We start from the raw sequence: 6000 nt of genomic DNA, 5'->3' as shown, positions 1-6000 counted from the left end.
TGCCCTCCCCCAACTATAAAGTGGAAAGCAATTAGAAAATTTTCAGTGAACTCAAATGGAAGATAATTTGGCAATCGAGCAAATTTAATCCTTTTTTCACTTTCCTTCTAATAATGAATTCAGCCTTTAGACATGAGATTTAACACTATACCAGTCCCACCATATGATGTCAGCATATTCGATAAGTATAGTTTTGTATGTTTTTGAATTCTGGACTAATGTTTGGCCACTTTGTCTTTCTTCTCACCCTACGTAGGAGATAATGCTTACCCATTCTGCTCTTGGTTCCACACTCCTATTTTGAGCCCACACACAAAGCGTGAAGTCGCGTACAATTTGACTCATATAGCCATCAGATCAGTCGTGGAGCACACTTTTGGATTGTTAAAGGCCTGATTCCGGTGTCTTGACTGATCTGGTGGGGCAATGATGTATGTGCTGAGGAAAGTATGCAACATCATTACTCTGCATGTGGTATTTCACAACATTGCCATCAGGATTGGGGCTCCAGGGTTTGAGGCTGAGGTTGCTAGGGAGGAGGAGGTAGAAGCAGCCCGAGCCCTCTGCAAACTGTTGAGGTAAGCAATGTGTCTTAGATACCTATTTTTAAGGTAAGTAGTTTATCCACTCTGGTCACAGTCACACTATTTAAAGTCTCTAAAATCCAAAACAGACAATTGTTGTTGTGAGTTAAATCACACATGTATTATTTTTCAAAACACAAACCAATACAAATGCACACATCAGAAATTAAAACAATAAAATGTTGTGAAAAATACCTCAGCAGTCTGTAAATAGATATCTGCCTCATCTTTAAATTATCCTGTCATAAACCATATCCTGTGTTAGCTCAGAATCACTATGTGATAGAGATTTTCCACAAAGAGGTCAAGTTCAGCTGTAAGTGTTGTAGCAATTTATGTATTAAGCCACTGAATTGTACGGTAGTAGTCAGTTTCACAATACTGACTACCCCGACACAGAACAAAACGACACAAGGATTCCAAAAGAAGACTACACCCACCTGTGAAAAAATATACTTACCGGAAGGCAGATGACTTCACATCACGACTCCCTGTCTTGCCGGCTGGAGAAAATGACGTCATGAGCAAACACAAATTGGCTTAAAGCGGCGATGGACGGACCCGTCTGTCATTTATGTAATGTAAGTACTATTTTAGGGGTTAAGGTTAGGGTTAGGGTTTGGATTAGGGTTAACCCTAACTCATAACCCTAATATCCCTAACACCTAAAAGAGTACTTACATTACATAAATGACAGGTATGGCATGCATAAAAAGGGACATAGATGCAAGGGAAGACAGTGTAATTTTGCCACTGTATAAATCGTTGGTAAGACCTCATCTTGAATATGCAGTACAGTTCTGGGCACCACTCTATAAAAAAGATAATTTGGAACTAGAAAGGGTTCAGAGAAGGGCGACAAAATTGATAAAGGGTATGGAGTCATTAAGTTATGAGGAAAGGTTAGCCAGTTTAGGCATGTTTACTTTAGAAAAGAGGCGTCTAAGGGGATTACTATGTACAAATACATTAGGGGTCAATACGGAGAGCTTTCATGGGAACTTTTTACCCCAAGGACCATACACAGGACACGTGGTCATCCCCTAAGGTTAGAGGAGAGGAAATTTCACAACCAGCAAAGGAAGGGGTTCTTTACAGTAAGGGCAGTCAAGATATGGAATTCATTGCCAGGGAAGGTTGTGATGGCAGATTCAATAGATATGTTTAAGAAAGGGTTAGACAAATTTTTAGCGGAAAGGTGTATCCAGGGATACGACCGTTAATTTAAAATAAAGGATAGTAGTGGATATAGGGTAAAAATAGGACTGCAATATTGAGTCTGGGGGGATTTTCAAAATTGAAACAGATTGGCGGTTGCTTACTCTGGATTAATTTCAAATATAAGTGCAGGATCGCAGGAGATCCAAAATAGGTTGAACTTGATTTACAAGCCATCGCCCCTTTAAATTTTAGCTGCGAAGAAGCCGATCTCCCGCGAGATGAAAAAACCGGGGTATGATACATTTACCCCAAGGTGTGTAACCATCATTCCTTGATGTCTGCAAATTTGGTGACTAAGTCTATGCAGGAGGAGTGAGGAGTCTGTGCTTTGAAATTGCAATTTACATCTGCTTAAGTGTGTGCTGGAGGAGAATTGCATTTCAATATTTCCTACCATATTGCAACCATTATGCTTGTGGGCTGGTGGAGAAGGAGTTTGAATAAAGTTGTCTATTGTTTTTTAGGAGATGGTCTAGTGTCCAACAATTTAGTTGATTTTGCACTGCACCGCTACTAGTGACCACTCCACACAACACTTGTGTTAAACACCTGAGTATTCAAGGGACCTTCAGGTCACGGATGCCACACCCACACCATATCCAGATCAGAAGAGGAGGGCAGCAGCAAGTGGGGTACCACACTACATCATGGCGCTCTAAGTAAGTGATCGCACAGCACCAGTAGGGTTTCACACTACAAGAGGTCTCCCATTCCCCTCCCTTTCCTATTCACTGCAATAGAATTTTGCTGGCAGCCAATACTGTTAAGGTGCCCACATACGCGTGGCAGTTTTGTTGACCAATTTGGTTTATTAGACTAAAATGGCCCTAAATTGTGGCGTGTTTGTTGAAATTTTAATTCCGATTGTACTCAGCTGAAACTGCAATCAATCAGTGACCATTATCATAATACAGGGGAGGATTAGAAAGCAAATGGGGTGGGATCACCATGCAAGCGGATAGTGTGTAAGGTTATTTACTTTAGACAGTGTTAGGCCATCCTCAAACCACTTCCCCTTCAAACACTCTGGCAAAGCTGTACGACACTGTTAGGTGCATGTAACTCCCTTTTAAGCACAGCAACATGAAAAGGGACATCACTCCCAATCAGAGGCTAGGGTGTACGGAACAAGTGCTCTGGACGCCATCAGGAGAGTTAGCCGGGGACCTCCTGCATTCTATTTTGCACTAATAGTAATAGAGCACAGAGGCAGCACAGAAATGATAAGGCCACATTATTTGCATGCTGTGGGATGACAATGAGACCGTCCCCATTTCTGTATATCCAGTGGGTGCAGCCTCCTCTTATACACATGTAACGCTTGCAGAGAACGGAGAGATGCACAAAAAGTTCCTACCTTGTCCACGATTGGCCCACCTACTGTTTGTACGGAAACCTCAGCACGGCTTCCCACACCACTTTGGTCTAGGGAAGAAAATAAACAGATTATTCAAGGGCAGGGATGCAGGATGGAAGGATAAGGGGTGTCAGAGATGACAGGAGCAGAGACACTTGTAAGGGCCCCTATCCAGAGAAAGATGATACTCACCGGGCAATCACCTCCTCCTTTTGATGGTCCTTTGCACTTTCATGGTCGGCATATATAAATAGAGACGACACAAGACAGCCCACCCACAATGTTGTCTACTGGGCTAATATAGACTTTGCACACTAATGCTAGCTGCAATAACACAAAACACTGCCCTGGTCCTAACATTCAAACTATGTGACTAGATGCGGTGCAACTATAAACTCCTAGCACTAGTTTTCCTGTACTACCCTAGCTCACACAGACACAAATCACAAAATGCACCCCGGAAATATGGATACCAAAAGCCTACCTTTAACGGGGACTTGACTTCTGAATCCTAGAAGGGACAATACTCATACAAAACACAATATCATACAATATCATAAAGTACAGTAAAAGGTACACCACACAATGGCCTTTTAAATATATTACAGTGGGAACAGACTGGGCAGGGTCTCAAATTGCAGGGTACCTCCTAACTGCTACCGACCTAATGCCAATCCAAACTCACAGGCTGAGTGCCTGCATTACATGCCCACAGATTACCCCTGTACTTTTACATTTGCCACAGGCCTAAGCCTGACCTTTACTCTGCAATGGTTATCGATGTCTTCTTTCCTCGCGCTCCTGCTCTGACGGCTTATTTTTTGTCTCCATTGGCTTCTCTGTTGATCATGGCATCTTCTTTCTGCCGTTTTCTTGCTTGACCGCGCCACCTTTCTTTTTTATCGCGGCGTGGGCACCCGAAACCAGAAGGAAGAAGGTGGACTTACCATTGCTGGATCCCGGGACAGGTGAGTCTCTTCGTCTCTTCTTCTTCTTTTCTTCACCCTCTTCACGGGCTACATAGCCAGGGGACACCTTCTGACACACAGTGCACAGGCACGCCGTCTGACCTCTGCTCTTTCTCCTCCTTCCCTTATTGTTTATTGTCTGCATTCCTCCCTTCCCCCCCAGAATATGTCTCTTTCACCCCACTTGTCCCTGTTTTTCCATTTGTGTTTACCTCTATGTCGCTAATTTTGTATGAATAACTCTGTCTCCCGATACACAGTATGTCTTTGTCCCCCCATTTGTGTGTGTGCATTTCTATCTCCTCTTTGTGTGTGTGTCTGTACCCCCCCTTTGTGTGTATATATTTAATTTTGTATGTGTACCTCTGTCTCCTCATCTGTGTCTATTTGCCAACTGACCCCATTGTGTTTGCGGATCTCATGTCTCCATATTTTAGGTGTCTGTCCTTTCTTTCTCCCCTTTGTATGTTTGTGTCTCCCTTTAGCCCTTTTACCATATCTATCTTTCCACAATTTACCACCACCAACCACTTTTTCCCCGTGCCCTTCACAATCCACCTTTCCTCTTGCCTGCACCTTCTCCCACCACTCCTTCTTTTTCCACTTATGCCCTCTTCACCAGTGCTGTAAAAAAATATTTTAGTGCCCTGGGCGAGACAGGACACCGGCGCCCCCCATCTAAGTGGGAGTGACATTTACCAAGTGGGTGTGGCCAACCTAATGTGGGGGTGTGGCTAGCACTTAACTGAAATAATTCTGTTACATGTCTGCGGACCCCAAGGGAGCCCAGGGTTTACCACAAGTATTGTGACATCTGTTAGGAAGACAGCGTAGAGTTCTGTGTCAGTATATGAAAGATTTTACGCTCTACGGGCATCCTTGAGGTCAAGTCAGGGCAACTTCTTATAGTATTGTCTGTTTTATTTTTTATCCCCAAAAGGCAATATGCAGACGGAAACTCACAGACATATTAAGAGTATGCTGCAGAATAAACAAATAACATTCTCCGACCAGAGGCTACATGTCTGTTATGGTCAGAAATCTTATTAAAATTTGGCCCTGAATGATAACTGTGGCAGATCGGAGGGAGGGAGAGAGGGAGAGAGAGGGAGAGAGAGTGGGAGAGAGAGAGAGAGAGAGATGCATGCGTTCCACTGCGGAACTTAAGGGATGAAGGTACAGAGGCAGGTAGCAGGCGGCTGCTGCGCCCCCTTGGCCTTGCGCCCTGGGCGACGGCACCGCCCGCACATGCTTCGTTATGGCTCTTCTCCCTTTTACCTTCCTCCTCCTCTTTTGCTGAAGTCAATGAAGTATTGCTGGCTGCCAATCAGAAGCACTGTGGATAAACCTGAGGATAGCAAGAAAGTATAATCTTCTGATTTTAATAATTTTAGCTCTATAACTATGTTATAACCGGCTATAATTCTGGTGGTGGTAAGATTCTAAAGCTTTCTCCAGCAAAGGCTTCCCCATGTGAATTGCACAAGTACTATAGTATAAAATTTTATCTATGTGTAAACTTTTTTTCCACTTTAGTGGAAATTAAAACTCAAATTGCAAGCCCGGCTTAAAGACTGGTCTGGCTAAGATATAAATGAACCCAAAACACTTTGGGCCAGTATCACTGGTCAGCTGAATATTGCTGAGCTGTCCCCAGGGCCTGATTGAGGGTTCTGGCCGCCCTAGGCTAATACGGCCGCAGCGCCCCCCCCCCTCCTCTGAATATATAGGTGTATAGGAACACTCCTGAATATGAATGTTCAGGTGTATTCTCCAGCATTCAAATTTAGACAGATTGTGCCATTTTCTCTTACCTGTTCTTGCTCTTCTCTCTTGCAACTTTGTTATCCTCTCGCTGGCTTCTGGAAAG

Source organism: Mixophyes fleayi, chromosome 7 (assembly GCF_038048845.1).
Source record: "Mixophyes fleayi isolate aMixFle1 chromosome 7, aMixFle1.hap1, whole genome shotgun sequence".
NCBI classification, from domain to species: domain Eukaryota; kingdom Metazoa; phylum Chordata; class Amphibia; order Anura; family Limnodynastidae; genus Mixophyes; species Mixophyes fleayi.
The sequence above is the reverse complement of the archived record's forward strand: the minus strand, read 5'-3'. Positions refer to the sequence as shown.